Genomic DNA, 19,513 nt, shown 5'->3' with positions numbered 1-19,513 from the left:
AAAATTATTCGCCCTTGTCTGTCACCCGTCATTAATCACTGATTACTATAAAAACTAAATGATTTCCTTAAGTACCTGTCTGTTATTCAATAGCTTTGACTAATAAGGATAGTTTTACATCTAATTGATAGGAAATTATCACTACATGCTCATTAAAATAATGGTTTCCTATCAATCAGGATAAGTCAAGTCAGTGTCGTGACTATTTCTCTTGTAATGAGCAATTAATCAGTTTTTAATTAGTCGTAGAATCATTAGTTGACGATATAAAGCTCGCACAATGTTACATAAGTAATCTTTCTTATGTCAATTGCAACTATTTGCCTACTATGCTTCATCATAAGAGAGATAAGGGAAGGACAATTTTCATTTATATATTCGGTCTTTGTAAGTAGTTCACTCAAGGTAAAAGTCGTAGATTCGGATTTACTTCTTAAGGACTATAACCTATAGTTTGTACAAAAGGACATAGATTCTAGTCCAGTTTATCTATTTCTATATCATTTTCGATGTATACTAAGATAGTAAATAGAAGAAATATGTATGTTTGTTTGTATGGCTTCGAAACTTGCTTTGGCTTTGAACCGAATTGAAAATTTAATTCACTGTTTGGAAGCAATACTATCTGCGAGTAGCATTATATTTTATCCCGTTACAGGAATAAGCTGATATGATAGAAAACTGACCTCAGTTGCCCGTGTCTGGTGTTTGACCCATGATTTACAGTTACTAAGCTCAACTTAACCTTGCAGAACTATTGACCCGTCCCGCCTAGCCATTTCATAACGAGCTAATTATTAACATGTTAATAATTCAGTTCTGTTGCAAATGTCACTGAATTCAATTAAGTGTGAATGTGATAGATCTGTGTCATCATTCCCATCTGAATTTTAAATAAACGGTACTTTTGTTTTTATTGAGATTTTAATCTGAATTTAATTAAAACTTATTCATAAAAATACGAGATGAATGTTATGTAGATTTGTTTTGATCATTGATCTAGTTTTTGAAGGTTATGTTAATTAAGTAATAAAGTTCAATTAAAGATTCAAAGTTCATCATACATATGTACAGTAGACCGCACATCAGTGGTAACTGTCATGCACCTTAACTCAATAGTAATAAGTACGATTTTCCTATAAAACTGTTACCACTGACCTGAAGTTGACTGTACATAGGTACTAGTTTATCCATAACCATATTACGAAAAACTATCATATTTGTTTGAACGTTTTAGCAATTTCACTTTTAAGCATAGAAAGAAAAAAGTGACCAAGAGAAATTATAAATAAACAGCTCTCAAGTTAAGCTCTCTGTTTTCTAATATAATAAGCGTGTTTAAAGAATTGGGAGACATAAAACTGAAACATACATATTTATGTACACTAAAATATATATTTTTTTTTGCATAAATTCTTGAACAATATCGTATGATACGCCCATAAAGTATTACAGCCTTTTTTATTGTCCCACTGCTGGGCACAGGCCTCCTCTCACACGGAGAAGGATAGAGCATTAATCACCACGCTTGCTCAATGCGGGTTGGTGATTTCAGACTTAATAGTCCAGGTTTCCTCAAGATTTTTCCTTCACCTTTTTATCAGCCATTGGTGTCCAAGATATAAAAAAGTAACACTAATAATTTAAGTTTTTAATGTGCCCATCACGTAGGACGTACGTGCGCCTCATTATGAAAATTATAATCTCTTATCGGTATATATCGCCTATTATCGTAAATCTTGTACCTTCACTATTTAGAGGAATAATAATGAAAAGCTTGTGTATAAGGGTGACCATTATTTTTCAATTAAATACCAAAATTCACATATCAAATAGTCAACATTAAATACGAGTTTGATTTAAGTATTTAAAACAATAAACAAATTTCACACGGCACTTTTGCTTCGCGTACCCAGATAAAAGTAGTCTTCCAGGTCTGGATGACAGACTGAGGTCGTCAAGCTTTTCTTGGCAAATTCACAGAAATATTTATTCAAATTGGAGCAGTAGTTCCTGAGATCGTAATACATCAAGCTCTCAACAATGGTATAATCATTGCCCTTATTGATTGATTTGTCTGTGAACTTTGTCTTTGAACTCATTTTCATGATCTAAAACAAATAACACATTTACCATTCTTTTATCATTTAATCAAGTATGTTTAATGCCTAAGTCTTCATTACATAAAACCCATGGCAACCACACTGTGTGCACGCATGTGCCTCGCTATTCAATATTCACAACGTGCGCAGGAGCGTTGACATCGGCGTGACACAGATTTCTTTGCGATGTCTAGACAATACTTCGAGCTATTTACTAACCGTATTTTATTCAAATAACTGTAAAATATATTGATTTTCAGTGGTGGTAGTCTTTTGTTAAGTTTTGGCAGTGAATTTTGCAAATTATTAATTTAACTTGTCTGTAAAAAAAGTCGATGCAAATCGTCTCTCAAGATTGGTTGTTTCTTCTGACATGTTACGTGAAGACATTAAATATGTATAAGTAGATATATAAGCACTTGCACTTCTCTGATGAATAACCGCTTGAAAGGGCTTGTAAAGCTTCGGCAGTTGGTACACTGCCTGGATTATTTCCTTTTTATCTGACTATAATAAATACCTAAACCTGGCAAGTATAATGCAGAAAACCTCACCTACACAAGTAATTTCTGTGGCGATTATCTTCTGAATTATTTTATCTTTTTAAACGACTTTAGAATTAAAACAAGTATTAGCTTTCTATACTTCCTGAAAAGATTTATGAATGAGACTGCTATACATTCTAATGATTTTAGAGAGTTACTCAGAAATTATCCCAAAAGAATTAAATATAGACGTAGATTGAAATGCTTTAATGTCCTGATTTCTCTATTCTGATAATCAGACAGGCAAGGAGAACTAACAGTGTTTTAAGTAGGTATATCTGTAAACAGCGTAAATGATAGAAATTGGTGAAAAGTGATCGATGCAATGGTGACTTAACAGCATGATATTCTTATTGATTTCTCGGCATACATTATTAAAATTATCGTCTATCGATTCTTTTTCAAATGCCAATTCTATTAATTGACAGCAAAAAACAATAATCTCAATCAGAAACCAAAATTAATTACAAAATCTTTAACCTTTTAATTTTTGATTTCAATCTTCATTTTATTAGAACTCATCTTATATTAATTTGCATATTCGTTCAATTGTTTAGATAAAATGACGTAATACAAGTTACTTAATCCCTGCTAATATTATAAATGCGAAAGTAACTCTGTCTGTCTGTCTGTTACGGTTTCACGTCTAAACCACTGAACTGATTATAATAAAATTTGGTACAGAGATAGAGTTGACATTGAGAAAGAACATAGGATAGTTTTTATCCCGGGCTTTTGAAGAATTCTCATGGAAACGCGATATAACCGAACTCTACGCGGGCGAAGCCGCCGGCGGAAGTTAGTACCTTATACTCCTACTAAAACGATGGGTTTCGATGACTAACAGAATCCTTGAGTATCGGATGCAACTCCTGCATACATTACTCGTTACATTCGCATTATCCGCGAGATTGCGCAGACGCCGCCATTGTTGTTGAACAATGCCGCGAACACCCACACGCTAGCAGCACACGTGTGCAAGGGCATACGATATTATCACATTTTAATTAAATTTAAAAGAAGGCTCTTGGGGCTTTAGAAATTTTCACATAGAAGCCTAGAGTCGGGATGTTGGCTGTGTTCCATCCTCGAGCCTGGAAGGACACGTAAAGCTACCGTCTCCGAAGGCTACTCCGCAGCCGTCATTGTTACAAGTATCGTTAGTGTACATGAGAATTCCAGAAACCTCCAACACGAGGCTACTATACGATTCTTCGAAAACTGGTCGGTCATCTAAGCTTGCATTCAGCACCAGAGGTTTCCAATTTGCGAGATTTTGACTTACGTAATATGCAATATACTGCTACTATGCATTGCGATTAACACTTTTTATGCAGTAGTAATAAGTAAACGCTATTTGTAAAGACTTCTGAAAACAATTGTGTTTCAAAAAGATGATGTAACAAGGATATCCGCAATCCTTCGTGAATAAAAATAAAAGTCTCCTGACCTAACCTTCAGTGTTAATTTGTTTTCAAAATATCAAGAACCTGACTAAGTACTGCCTGACTCAGTTAATTCTAGTTATTTTTAAAGAGTCACTTGTTATTATTTTGGGGAATTTGAAAATGCAAAAGATATCGTGAACGCTCCAAAATACATGACCACAAAGGATTTAATCCTTAACATAAATCGAAGAACCCAAATTCTAAATTCAAAAGCTGTAATAGTGCGTACCTTTATTACCATAGAGTCAATATCGAAATAGCTCTTGACCTCCTATCGATACACACTCAAGAATGTCTAGGTATCATAAAGTCCATAGTCCCTACACGTTTAGTCTAGCATCCATCGGTATGCGCTCTATGGCATACTGTAAAATTAATCTGTGCAATGCCGTCGGCCTTGATGACGTCATCAGGAAGCCTGACCAGCGACTGTCACGAAATGGAACAAGAATCTTAGTTGCGGATTACAGTCATGTTTGTGCTATGGTAATATGATAGTGCTAATTGCTGTTATGACATGTGTGAGTCATGTAGGCTTGAGTCCGTGTACAGAAGTCGTGATAATTCTTGTCTTGAACGTAGATTGGGGGCATTTGATCAGTTGGTTCTAATTTTGAAGTTTGCTTTGGTTTTGCGTTGAGTTGTTAGAATTATGTTTGAACTTAGAACTTGTTTGAATTTTGTCAATTTTGGTATTTTGAATACCTATGTCTGGATTTTGCATATCTAATAGGGCCTTACTACAAAAACTTTAAACCCTGTTTTACACTTGTCTAGTAAAATTTTGGCTGCAAAATGAACCATATATCAACGTCATAATATGACATTTTTTTAGTCAAGGCATAAACTGACGTTTAAAAGTTTTTGTGGTAAGACGGATAATGTTTGTGTTGAAAACTTCAATAGATCCAGCAGTTTAGACAATCATGTACAAGAAGTTATGTCAGAAAATAACACTTAAGAGCGTGTACGTCAACCGCGCGCCATTTGGCCTAAAATGGTACTTTTCAAACCACTGTTTCTCAGTAACTACTTATCCTATAACTATGTTATTTTTTAATAACGCAAGGTAATTTCACTGTCTATATAGTTAATTGAACATAAATTTCAATTTGTGTAGTTTAAATACTTAAAACCCCTATAACGTAACAGATGTTTTATAAAATTCCCGTTCAGCGTCTATTTCGAAGCTTAAATTCATGTGAAAACAGTGGCAAATCTAATCATATTTATTTTTTTACTCATAGACGAAATCCCCATGCCTATAGTTAGTTGAAAACATTTTTTGATTTAGGTCTCTATCTTTCAGAAAAAAATATTATAACAATGTGAAAAATTGTGAATTTCAAATGCTTTTTTTACCTATCTATCTTACTTAATTTAATATAACACTTATTTACTATAGTAATATAACTCTTTCTTTAAAACATAAACTTTATATTATAATTGAATCTCTCGTTTTTATTTTTTTATAAATTATTTAAAAACTACTATAAAACGCTGCACGCGAGTCAACTCAAACCAGACCGCCGCAAGGCTTCACAGAGAGAGGACGTGTCGCTCCGTCACATCGCGTAGGGTGAATAACCTCTGCCGTGGATACCGAGAATAGAGTACATTTCAAGCGCGACCAACAAATCTTGATACATTACTATTTTATTTAAAGCTCAATTTTGAAGCATATTTTTTTTTTATCGATTGTGTTGAAATTTTGTTTGAATGTTCAGTTTTAATGACAATGTATGATTCTATATCCAATATGGCGGTATACCCAAGATGGAGAAAAAAATGATTTTAATGCATTCCTACGATATGGGTATCAAATGAAGGGGCTTGCTATGAATAACTCGAAAAAAAATGTGTCGCGAGTCTAAATCCAATATGGCGGACTCCTCAGGCTAGAAATCACTTATTGCAGATGTCTGTTACCAATCGAGCTATAATTTTTTTTTTCATTTTGGATGTACCCAAATTTTGACTTTTGATCTCGAATAACTTTTGAATCATATAGGATAGATAACTTAAAACTTTATTTGCAATGGTAAACCCAAGCTCTTCACCAATATTTGGCTTTCCGGCAATTGTTGTTATTTGACCACAATTTTTCGGTCTGGATGGACTGGACCATTCATATAAACAATCAATTTTTCAAATCGGTCCAGGCGTCTTTGAGAAATCGAGAACAATCAAATTGAGAACAATCACAAAACAATCTAATTGAAACCTCCTCCTTTCTTTTTTTGAAATCGGTTAAAATACAGAAACTCGACTCTCGATTAATAACATTGTCATTAATCATCAGTCGACTATTTAGTACTGTTGAAAATTGTATGTAATATACAGAAAGTCCTCAAAACCAAGGTTTTCATAGGTGCCCGATTTTTTTGCAAAAGAGTGTAAGTATTAACGACTTATTTTCATGCTTTTATATTTTAGACATCCATAGACTTACACTATTTTCCCGCTATTAACTATTTACTAAATAATATATTTTTTGTTCTACCAATTTCACTCGAAAGGATCAAAATGGTTTGTGTGACTATACGTGAAGTATGATAGGCACGCACACAGCCGCGACGCTAGTCTGCACGGTTTTTTGTGTTGAATTACCTAAAGTTGACATCGCGCGGCGAGCGTACACGCTCTTGACAGATTTCGTTCAAGTTTCTGTACCTAAATATGTATTATATTAATGAAATAGCACCTACACGTAGCGAAGCTTTGAGAACAAACGAACATCGCTTACTCCTACATATTACAAAACCCCAGCTTTACTGAATACAAATTAAAACTTTTACATCTGACATTTCGTGTTAGAAAGATCAGCCGATCGTTGAGTGTTTATGACAGATGAGCAAATTGTTTGTTAACTGCGGAAGACAACTAATTACAACAGAACTCCATTACAAATGTCATGCCGAACCTAAATACCACGAAACAGAATCATCTTGCTGTTGCCAACTTGAAGATTATTGTCAAAGAGTAGAGGCAGTAAGAAAACATAATAAAAGAAGAGATGAGCATTGATTGGGCATTTTTTTACTACATGTTTGACTTTAAATTAGAAATCAATGGTGCCAAAGAATTGCTGCTAAGAAAATACACCCTAAAATGAGGTATCGCAATCCCTTAACAGCATATTCTTTCTACTTACGATTGTCTTTCCAAACATTCAGGATTTTTTACGCTAAAATTCACGCTATTCACACCTGCAAACAAATCTCAAAACAAGCATTCATCAAAACGTTAAATATGATGCACCTCAAAACAACGTGTCGAGTCTGTCTGGTGACATTAATCTGCGTTGCTCCCCCCTCAAGTGACGCAACTCGGCCCAGGCACGCGTTGCGTAAAAGCCTTTTTAGCATGCCGTCTGCAAAGCTTTCTCGCCAAACATCGGATTCGAAGAAGCACCCGAATGCTTTGTCAGGCAAAGAACAAAATGCCTTCGAGGGCGTGAAATTGACACACAATCATTGTCTCATATTGTTGTGCCTCAGGATGACGAATGTGAACGACGTAACCCAGTCGAAGACACCGTAACCGTTGTTATGGCAACTCGTTCTTATTTTGAAAATATGTAGATTCTTTTTTTTTGACCAAAAAGGTTATTAGCACAGAGTACGGATACATACGTCAGAAAGAAGTTACTGAGTATACTGATCTTGCTCTAACTTTCTTATTAAGGTATTTAAGACAAAAATGGCATGGAATTTAGTATTGCTCATGGTTGCGGAATGTTAAGCTTCATTAGATTGATTATAAGCACACCTATTTAATATAAGTCAAGGTTCATTTATGTAATGAGGCCAACTTCGCTTGAGGCAAGTGTGAATTGCTCGGTATTTCAAGAACTGCTCTCAAAATGACGCTATTTTGATTGGAAAATGATTTAAAGCTTGTTTTTTATTTGATTTGAATGTCGATTTGTTAAATTAAATAACATAAATGTTCGTTATTAATTGATATGACATCTCTAACTTTAAATTCAATCTCAATTATTCAAGTTTGATCGCAGTTTACGTTTGGTGATATTTTATTTAAATGTTTTGTTACATGTTTTATTTCTATTTTAAAACCCCAAGTATAGCAGTCTTTCTCAAAGAAAATACTGTTATAAAATCAAGCACTTTACAAACTTCGCATGCTGAATGACTTATTTAACGACTGTCTATCACCTTTATCTATGGCCATTATTTTGGTGTTCAAACCGCAAGCCGTGAACGGTAAACACGGTACATTATACTTGCATACGTATCGTCGGCTAATCTTTATGTCTTTGCAAGTTGGTACCAACACTTTGGCCAACTTTTTGTTCAAACTAGCATTGGCTCCAACGCTTTCAAAAATATTGGGAGTTGGGCGTGCTACATCAGTTTTCAGGAGTCTGCAGTAGCGTGTGCCATTCCAACACGCTTCGATACAAATGTTGGTTCCAATACTTTGAGGTTATGTCCATATGTACATACATACGTGGTCCAACATTGCATGTATTATGTAAAGAAATGTTGAATTACGAGGACGCGGCTCACGTTTGAGTTCAGTCAAACGGTCGGCGACCTTTACAATTTTGCGAATGACTGCAGTTTAGAAGTTACGACTTTTTTATTACAACATGTGTACATAGTTAGACATACCACTTTTCTATCCAGAAATAATAAAATTTTAGTCTTAATAAAATTTCAAGATACCTTGCATGAAATGCCAGGACAAACACATTAGACACCGTAACATTTTAAATAATTGGCGTGCTGTCTTAACTAAGTTTCTATTCTTCATGTATTTTCTGTTGACAGCTTGCTTATGTCGTTATTTTTGTTTAAAAGCATTATAACAATGCATCAGATATTTTTATTAAACTACCAAAAAAATACGGAACTAACCCCTAATTGTAGTACATAATTCAGCAACTCATCGGATAAAGCAATAAACGTAAAAATCACACGTTTTTATCACTGTTTATGCGAACATTTGTAAGCTGTTGCGATTTTTATCTCACAATTTGAACATTACAAACGCATCATGATATGCGGAAACAATAATTATAAGACATAGAGAACAGACTTGTCATGATAAAGGCGGTTTGCGCATGTAGGTCTTATACCTCCAGGTACGTCTTTATCTAAGATCAAAAGCCTTCCTTAGTGTTGATTTATGTGCAGTCTGCATCTATTTCTGTTCGAAACAAACATACGAAGCCTTATTTTAGCTTAGTTATTCAGACAGTTAAATGCACTCTATTGTCCCACGAAAGTTCATTGCATTGATCGTTTCCTTTTGAATGCTTTTTCCATATTTTATTGCTTCTGTATTCCTATTTTTACATATTTTAGGTACTCAGACGTAAAATTGTGTTAGACCTATCTACACAGACGTATTTTTCTTGACCTTATGTTTTGATTTTTGATAATTAGGTACAGTCAACTTCAGGTCAGTGGTAACAGTTTTATAGGAAAATCGTACTTATTACTATTGAGTTAAGGTGCATGACAGTTATCACTGATGTGCGGTCTACTGTACCATCAACTTCAAAATCGTCACGTCCACGTATCGTACATTATAACAAAAAAAAACTACACTTTCGTCGCCAATACTTTCGTCAAGTTTCCGTGGGTGAGATACTATCATATGCGATCGCAGGCGCATACTAATGTTCATCTGTAGTGTAGCTCCCAATACAATGGCCAACGCATTGCGTAATCAAACCTATCTGGTAACAGCTTGTTGGAATTTAAAACGACCATCTGATTATTCAATTTAAAGGAAAATCACTGAATGTCCCGCTTTTGACGAGTTCATTGATTCTGTTTGCCGTTTGTTTCTTAAGAATATGTGCGTTTCCGTCAGTAGTTGTACGTCATTTTGGCAACTGTTACTTTGATGTAATGTTGAAGCCTCGGAATTCAATGTAGCATGGGCTGTCCTTTTGTGATCGATAATACCTCAATTAACCATCACATATATATAACAATCTACTGTTTGTGTACAGGTAACGTGGCCATTCAAAATTACTTAAACAATATAGTTAGCTGAACAAAGCTCCACAAATACATATTAAAGGTCTAAGACTGAGCCGTCTAGATTTAAAATTCGCTTAGTGATTACGAGTTTTTAGCTGACACTAACACGTTTCCTAACACGTGCGGATGATATTTATATAATAAATACGAGTTTTCCTATCACTCTCGGGTAACTAGAAAAAAGTATTTTTAAAGCGTATGGCCTAACAAGCTCATAGTCTGACAGACGGCCGATTACTGTGTCTACCTTTGAACTTCTGCAACACTAAAAATCTTGATATTTACGCAACATACATACTATCACAATTCCTAAATGCCACTTTCGTCACTTCACAGTGGTACAGTTGATCTCTAACTTTACGATATTATTTAAGCTTTCGGTTATGAAAAGTATAATGCAACCACTGAATGAAAGACAACGCATTGACTACAATGCTGCTTGTAATTAATTAGGTATATATGTAAAACATGGATTGGCTCCTGGAATTAATGAAAGGTAAGAAATAAATCTTCCCTCATTACAGTCTAAAGATAATAAGTCTCTCACTGCCAAGAACGGCTAACTAGAAAGTTACCTATTTAGTTATTGACTCATTTCCATCGAACTCCAGATTACTTTTTAAAACAATAAAATCTGCTTTACGATTCCCTATATTTTACTGCAAAGGTCCTTTTATAGAATATACATAATTAACCTAAGGTCATCAGGCAGAACTTAATCATTACGCCACAGTCATTAACTAAGTTAGAGCTAAGATTAATACAAGTATCATAATACTACTTAATTATATAGTTCTCGAAATGAATGTAAAATTAATGCTTTCGATCATAAAGTTTGAAGAGCATATTGAGCACGGCGTAAGGAAAGACGAGCAGAGATACAGTGCAGCCATAATGTAGGTAGGTAGGTCAGGCGCCTTCTCCTAGGTCAAATAGGTGTATGACCAAAAACCATCAGTTACGAGAGAACTAACAAGGCGTTAGGGTTCTTTGAGACATCTGTCAATGATTTTTGGTGTTACAATAAATGGTCGGGTCCGAAGAAGGCGTATAAGGGCGAAGATAGTAACGTTCCTCGTCCCTCCTACACCCGCATTTTGGATTCTCCGTTATGGCACCTCTGCTTGTCATTTTATCCTCCATGATACTGAGATATGATTGGAATAGATTATTTGATGCGCTCTCCGTGAACCTGTGAGCAGTGTGAGCGGATGGAACTAAACTAACGTTAGCACCTTTCTCTGCTCGAGTTGACTGACATTTCGCACACCCGCTCGAGAATCATCGGGCCTGATCCGAAACGTCTTCAGAATATTCACGAGTTCTTTATTCAAATCCACGAGACGAGAAAGTGATTTATCAACAAACTTCGATGCACTGAGAGTAGTCGCATACTGCAGACTAAACAGTTGGCTGACAGTTGCCCCGATTGTTGTATTAAAAAAAAATCTTGAGTCTAATTAACGTTTTCAGTCCGTCTGTTATCGGCCTGTTACATACCATTTTTATGGAACGATCATCCCTCATTGCCTCAGTGTGAGGCAGTGTTAGATTCTTACTGACTTGTTGTTGTTCCCATGGGTTCCTTCTTAAGCCCTGCACTGCATGCACTAGGGCCGCGGTAACTCTTTCGAACAAACCTGCAGCCCCGGCAATCGACTACATACCTGATCTTTGTAATGAGCGTGCTACCATTCAACTTCATACCAGACTGACTTATGAGCCCAAACAAACTATCGGCCGACCAAAAGTTAGCAGTTTGCCGGTGGGTACATTTTACGTGAAATTATGTGACGTATCCTGTTTTTTATTTATCTTGGTGGCTAGCGATAGGCTTTTGTTTCATCATGAATGACATAACGTTGGCAGTGATGTGTGTTATGTGTTAGCGAATTTCTTTTTATTATCGTATGCAGGCTGTGTGCTGGGTTTCCGGTTTTTGCTGTTTTTTTTGCAAAGTAAAGTTGGTTGTAGTTAGGTGGTTAGCTTGGATGTAAAGTATGGGCATGTATCATTGTTCCTCGGCTCTACATTATTCAGCTTAATGGTTTTTATAATACCATCACAATAATACAAAATAATGTTGATAAAACTACTCGTATATTTGTTCATCATGCCAAAATACTAACACCCTTTTAACCGACTTCAAAAAAAGGAAGTGTTCAGTTTGACCTGTAGGTATGTATCTTAAAACGAAAGAGAACGAAAAGAATAAGTGCACATCAATAAGGTTAATCAGTTTCAACCACCATTCAATCTCAACCATCCGATTAAAACGCGCTGAATCACGACAATGACTCACAATTACCAATTTACTGTAGAAATTACACCTACGGCGTCCTTAGGAATGTTTTGCTAAGTATTTTCCAACAGCCTTCTGGATAGATTCCAAGCTGACAGGAGATTGATGGCCGTTTTGAGTCAAACCGAGTCGTAGCCACGAGCGCACGATCATTCGACTTATTGTAACCATTTTATTGAAATACAAAGGATGGTACTGGAATTTTAATAGTGTTGGTATAGTTGGGAAGAAATAGCTCAAGGATTATATTACCTAGGCATATGAAAAGTGTGCAGAATTGAGCTTCATGAATGCACGAGTTCCTCAGTTTTTTAATATGTTTGTTGGCTATATCTTATGGTAGGTATGAAAGGACGCTATCAAAGACTTCCAAAACGGGAAAACGCAGAACGGAAGTTGAAAGATCTTTTTTGCTGTAAATGAAAAATCATATACAAAGTATGTAATTTTGGGTTTCATTTAAATGCCATGAAGTCTTTTCAATAAAGTCAATTAATTAAACCACTTAATTACTAGAAAAAGTGATTTCAATAGAGCCTTATCTGTAGCTGAAGATCCCTGCACTCCATTCCATCCAACGTCCGATTTTTTGAAATTGTCACAACATTCGCATAAGAAGATAAAAAAGCTCAACTTCATACATGCTTCATACCTTCACTTCCAAATCCCACATTACCATTCACAATAAATGGATATTAATATCCTCAAAATTCATCATTAACCAACTGCTGCGCCTGCGCAACTCATTAAATGCCATACGAATATGTTCGATTAGCTAACGGTGTCTGGCAACACGCGTAGAATCAACTGTCCCTACTCTGTGAAATTCGGAACGTCTCTGAATATTTATGTACTGTCCAAGGTCCCATAATTTGCTTTACATATCTATACTAATATAATATAGAGGAAACATTTTTTTGTTTGTCTGTTTGTTTGTGCCCTAAAGGCTCCGACAGTAGTACTGAACCGATTTGGAAAAATCTTTCACTGTTGGAAAGCTACCACTCTTCTTTACAACGTAACATACGCTATATTTTATCCCGGTTCAGGCAGTAGTGCTCTACGCGAGCAAAACCGCGGGAGAACGGCTAGCAAAAAATATGGCGGACAATAATGTCACCCGATTTACGTGAACCGGTGCCGTTAGAACTTATAATGAATGGTGAGTACGTTGTACGTGACTCGGTCCACTTTGGAAATAAAAGACTGGTTCAGCATATCGTGTCAAATGGACCCGGTTTACAGGACAATGGACGGTGACTGGATGTCGTCACTCTTTCAGACGAATGCATAATTGACGGATACTTGTTGCATAAATTATAAACGTGGGTTGCCACTTTGAATAAGTTAAGCGAAGATGACGAAGGTTTTTTGCTAGAATTTGATCTTACGTTACTTTTGGGAAAAGTTGTTAATCATAGCTGCAAAGATCAAAAGAATTTCCTTCTTAATCCAGTTTACAAACTAAGACCATTGCTTTTATTTTTGGAGTCAATCTGATCCTCTCAGAGTTTCACCTTCAGGATAACATTGCAAGCTTCCATTAAACAATCTAAGATATCTAACTCCCTTGCCTATGGAATTCCTCTCTGCCATTAACACTGCTAGTCATTCATCATCCTCCGAGCCTTTTCCCAACTATGTTGGGGTCGGCTTCCAGTCTAACCAGATTACCAGTGCTTTACAAGAAGCGACTGCCTATCTGACCCCCTCAACCCAGTTACCCGAGCAATCCAATAAGTATGACCCTTTGTTAGACTGGTAATGACTGCTAGTCATTAACAATAGTATAAAACTGTCCCCAAATTAACACAACAATTAACACACTGAACTAATAAAAAAGTGTGACAAATAGTGTGTGTACCTAGCAGTAATATGTGTCAAGTGACTTGGTATCCTTACTGAGCGTGGCCGAGTTTCGAACAATGCGGCCCACTGGGTCTCCCATTGGGCAAAATGTCATAGTTATATCAGACTAGTGTAACGGAAGCAGTGTGTGTTGTGCCTTACAATTGCACTTGAACCTGAGCTAACGGTTTCGTGTGCCCACTTTTTGTTTGTGATCTGATTAGTGGTTGATGGTGAAAATGGTCTAGGATGTTAGGAAACTAATGTGTTGTAACTATGGTTTTCCTTGTCATTGTTCATATGAAGAGCGACAATTTTAAGGAGAATATTGTGCGAAGATGTCATAACTGTATATTCCGGTCATGTTGTCTTTTTGGTTTCCTCCTTATCAACATCATCTTCCGAGCCTTTTCCCAACGTTCGGTGTAACTGTCGGCTTCCAGTCTAACCTGATGCAGCTGTACGTACCAGTGTTTTTCACCTTGTAACTTCTTCTCTTCACTACATAGTATAAAACAAAGTCGCTTTTTCTGTCCCTATGTCCCTTTGTACACTTAAATCTTCAAAACTACGAAACCGATTTACATGCGGTTTGTTCAATAGATAGAGTGATTGAAGAGGACGGTTTATATATGTATAATACTATTCAATATATAGCGGGGACATACTGTTATCCCGTGCGAAGCAGGGGTGGGTCGCTAGTTTAAATATAAAAGCTACACGACATGATTTCATCTTCGTAAATATATATAAGCAGCCATAAAATAAATAGTTCAAGAGTCAGTTGCAATACTTTGCAAACCGATTGTTAAGTGGTTAGCCAACTGCATATAACAACGTTATGTACAATTGCACGTTATGTATGTGAATATAGATTATTATGTACAATGACATCGCTACTTTTAATATTTATTTATTTGCTGCGGTCAAGAACAGTATTACAAAATATGTAGTTGAGTAATTGCTTGAAATTGGATTAAGTTTAATATGTTATTGATAATTTCTAATGGTGCAGAAAGATTTTATGTTTTTTAGTACTACAATTACATTTAAATTAGTTTCATTGTTAAAAATAAACAATAGTGAATATGGAAGTTTTTACATACAACAGTTTAAAGTTGCGATAAGGCCTACAAAAAAAACCGGCCAAGTGCGAGTCGGAATCGCGCACGAAGGGTTCCGTCCGGGGATTTAGAAAATGAGCAAATATCTATCACATTCATTGTACGGGAGCCCCCCAAAATATTTATTTTATTCTAGTTTTCAGTATTTGTTGTTATAGCGGCAACAGAAATACATCATACGTGAAAATTTCAACTCTTTAACTATCACGGTTCATGAGATATAGCCTGGTGATAGGCGGACGGACGGACGGACGCACGGACGGACAGACAGAGGAGCGAAAACAATAGGGTCCCATTTTGCCCTTTGGGTATGGAACCCTAAAAATACAAATTGTTTCCACCACGATGTCTCACAGCTGCTCCACACTTAACTAATATTTTACAAGAAGTTGTATTTCCAAACATGAACTAACGTTAAATGTCAATACTGAATTAACATTATCAACAGAATATTTTGTTTTCAGTAATGCCAAGTAACTCTCTGTAAACGATTTAACGGCAAATTGATTGAAATTACATTGAATTTCATCCGGTAGTGTGAATACAAAAGCAACATATAAAATCCCGGTAATGACTCCAAGCAGTTACTTGAATATGAGATATTAATTACCTCATTGTCATCGTTATTAGATATTAATTAATTATCTAAAAGTTTAGAACTAATAAAAGAACATCCAACAATTTATTTTCTATCATTACGAAGATCATCAATCGAAAGTAAATACTTACTTTTAATTGTTTCACGCATGTTATTACTAAAAGAAATATTTATGTACGTACAATTATAATCGACCTATAGTTATGCAACAGTGAAAGCTCATCACGATCTGCAGAGGCATATAATCAGCTGTTCTCTGTTCTGTAGTGGGGATGAACTTAGAGAAGCTCTATTGAGACTTTTGATCACGGTATTGTATTGCTATTGGTGTCTAAGATAAACTTAGAAATCAATGGCTGAAAAAAGGTGGACTATAGTCTGAAATCACCAACCTGCATTGAGCAAGCGTGGTGATTAATGCTCAATCCTTCTTCGTGTGAGAGGCCAGCAGTGGGACAATAAAAGGCTGTAACAGTATTGTTTTGCACCACAGGACTCGTCAAATATCTTTACTGTTCTGAAGTCGGCTATTAGTGAATTTACGGTAGTTGAAATGTATAAAACACTGCGCATGATCGAGGCGTCAGATTTCTCATTTCAGAGGGGCACAACTATTTGACGGAACTAGACCAACACGACTACATAGATACAGGTAAACAGTGTACATACTTTATATTGCAGCATTTTCATATCTCATCGATACCTGAAAATGACTGTGGATAGAGGTACATCAGTAAGAGTCTGACACTCCCTCACTGCTGCTAACCCACAGCGGGAGGGGTCACTTGATGATTTTTGACGTCGTTAAAAAAAATAAAAGATAAGGTACATCATACATAATCAGGTGTTTGAATGAATTTGAATTACCTATGGACACCTGGATATTTTCTAAGTATACATATGTCTATATAAATACCTATTCTATTTTTAATTTGCAATCAACAAACCATCATTCGGTTAACTCTTTGTTAGTTACAATTAAAACGGAAAGCCATTGAAATGGCTTGTACTTTATGTATAGTTATTGGACATTTTCATTCGGACTTGATGAACAGGAAGTAAAGTTTAATTATTAATAACACTTCCATTTTTATTATTAAAATTTTAATAGCACTTATAAACCATGATGTCCAGCTGTGGACATTAACAGATTTATGGTAACTGAGACGCATCACTCAAGGCGGACCAGCGATCGAAGGTTATGACACCCGATACAGCGAGGTGAGGTTCAACGCTGGCCACTTTTTTATTTCTCTTTGCAAAATTTAAAACAGGTTTTACTATAAATCTATAGACAAGCGCATAGATATATATCCTTGCTATTAGAGTAAATAATATTAATAAGATTAAAATGAATAAGAACCCATCTGCCGCATTAGGCAAGTCCTGTAAGGGTAGACGTAAGGTTGTGTATAAATAAATAAATAAATGTGACAAATTAATCTGACGGTTTGTTTGTCAGTCCTTTGCTGCAAAATGGCTGCTCCAAATAAGAACCTTTACGTGTGTATATTAAAACTAAAGATACATACATTACAGTATGCAGTCTCTTTGAATGTGCGTGAAACCGCTAAATGTTCTACCTACGTATAATTCTTTATTAGTTTCTACATAAATAAGGAAAACAAATGATATCATACATTAATACGCATGCTATTATTAGTTCCAATAATTTATACTGTTATATGGCATGCTTTCCGAAGGCTACATGACCGGTTCACCCAGTGACCTATATTGAACATCCTCCGCTTAGTTCCATATGCATATGGCATATATGTACATACATTCTTGTTGAAGCAATATATTTTGTGTACAAAATAGAGTATAATTTCATAATCCATATCATGAATTAATTTAGGAAAAAGTTACATTGCTTTGATAAAATATTTAATCAAGTCGAAAAAATCCCAATTATCACTGCATACATACAGCGGGTCGCTAGTTCATTTATAAATGAAACCAGTACTCTTTAAATCAACAAAAAATCTTATACCTTTTTCCTCCCCAATATTACGGGGGCAGGTTACTATTACAGTCACCAAACAGGAAAATTGAAGACACTCAATCACGCTTTAATCTAAAAGAAATTCTGCCAGCAATTATTCTTACTTATTTTACTCACACTTAACTTTTAACACCAAAAAAACTTGAAGCAAGTAAATTGTGAAATAAATATTAAATATCGTCTTGTAATTATCAAAAAGGGTTTATTAAATATAAATACGTGTATAAATCAAGACTGACTGCAGTGACTGCAGTTTATCGCTGATCGTCCGAGATGACCCGATGCCCTTGGTGAGCCGACAAAAACCTATCCGATCAACTTCAGGATTAATTACCAAGCACAAGATATCCGATTTTGATGCACCTTGACCAATATGGGCTGCCTTTTTGATGTACTTACAAAAAAGGTGGAGTTTTTATCTACAAGGGTCGTCTTTTTTATGTATGTCCGTATGTAAATCGACTTCTCAGTCATTGTGTTTACCGATAATTTTTAAGACATGCTAGTAACTAAACCTATTCTATTTTAAATTTTAATACAATAAAAAAGAATTGGTCTTAGTCAGAGAACTCGGACACTGCAGACTAAACAATCGGCCATCGGTTGGAAATATTTTTTTTTTATCTTGATCTATCAAAGTTTTCTATCGGTCTGATTACTGATACCGGCCTGATCATACCTGATCTTTATAATGTGCGGAATGGTAATACATTCATCTTCATACTGATTTATGAAGCCAAATAAACTATCAGCCGACTAAAAATTTGCAGTGTGCTGTTACCTATCAAGCAAAGAAATGGTGGAGATTAGGTTTTTTAAATAAAACTTCATAGACATGAACACAACATTTATTTTCAGCTTAATTCTAAGATGACTAGATTTATTTTGGTTGCAATGCATGAACTTACCTATATATCAACATAACCTTCTTGTACCTCTAATTAAAGGAATTTACAATGCTAATTATATTTTTGGGAAGTAATAATATTATGAATAAATTAAAGAAACTTACGTTAATGCAGTTTTCAAGTTCACACACGAGTACAGGTGAACTCGATTGAATGCGCAAATAAATTTTAAGGCCGTTGTTTTGAGCAGTGTTAATATAACCAAACATATTTTTTGAAGGGAGATCAGCAAAGGAGCAGTCCTTTGCTGAACTCCCTTAAAAAAATTACATAAATTATATACCTATTAAAATTCCGATGTGGATTAGCAGTGTGAGTGTCAGACCCTTACTGACTAAAACCTATCTTGTTCCTTCTGAAACCCTTCATGTTCTAGGGATGCGGTAACCTTTTTAAAACGATTCCGCAGCCCTGGCAGAACATAATATTATTCCTATATTTCCCTTGAAATGCACCTTAAACTTTGAAAAAAATAGTCATAATATAAAATGATAATTTGTTAACCGACTTCCCAAACGGGAAGAGATTTTCAATTCGGATTCACTCTCCGGCTATATTTATTTTCACTTTCTGTCCTCAATTTAGCCATTACGCTAGATCATGTAATACCAAT

This window comes from Helicoverpa armigera, chromosome 5 (assembly GCF_030705265.1).
Source record: "Helicoverpa armigera isolate CAAS_96S chromosome 5, ASM3070526v1, whole genome shotgun sequence".
NCBI classification, from domain to species: domain Eukaryota; kingdom Metazoa; phylum Arthropoda; class Insecta; order Lepidoptera; family Noctuidae; genus Helicoverpa; species Helicoverpa armigera.
Note: the sequence above shows the minus strand (reverse complement) of the source record.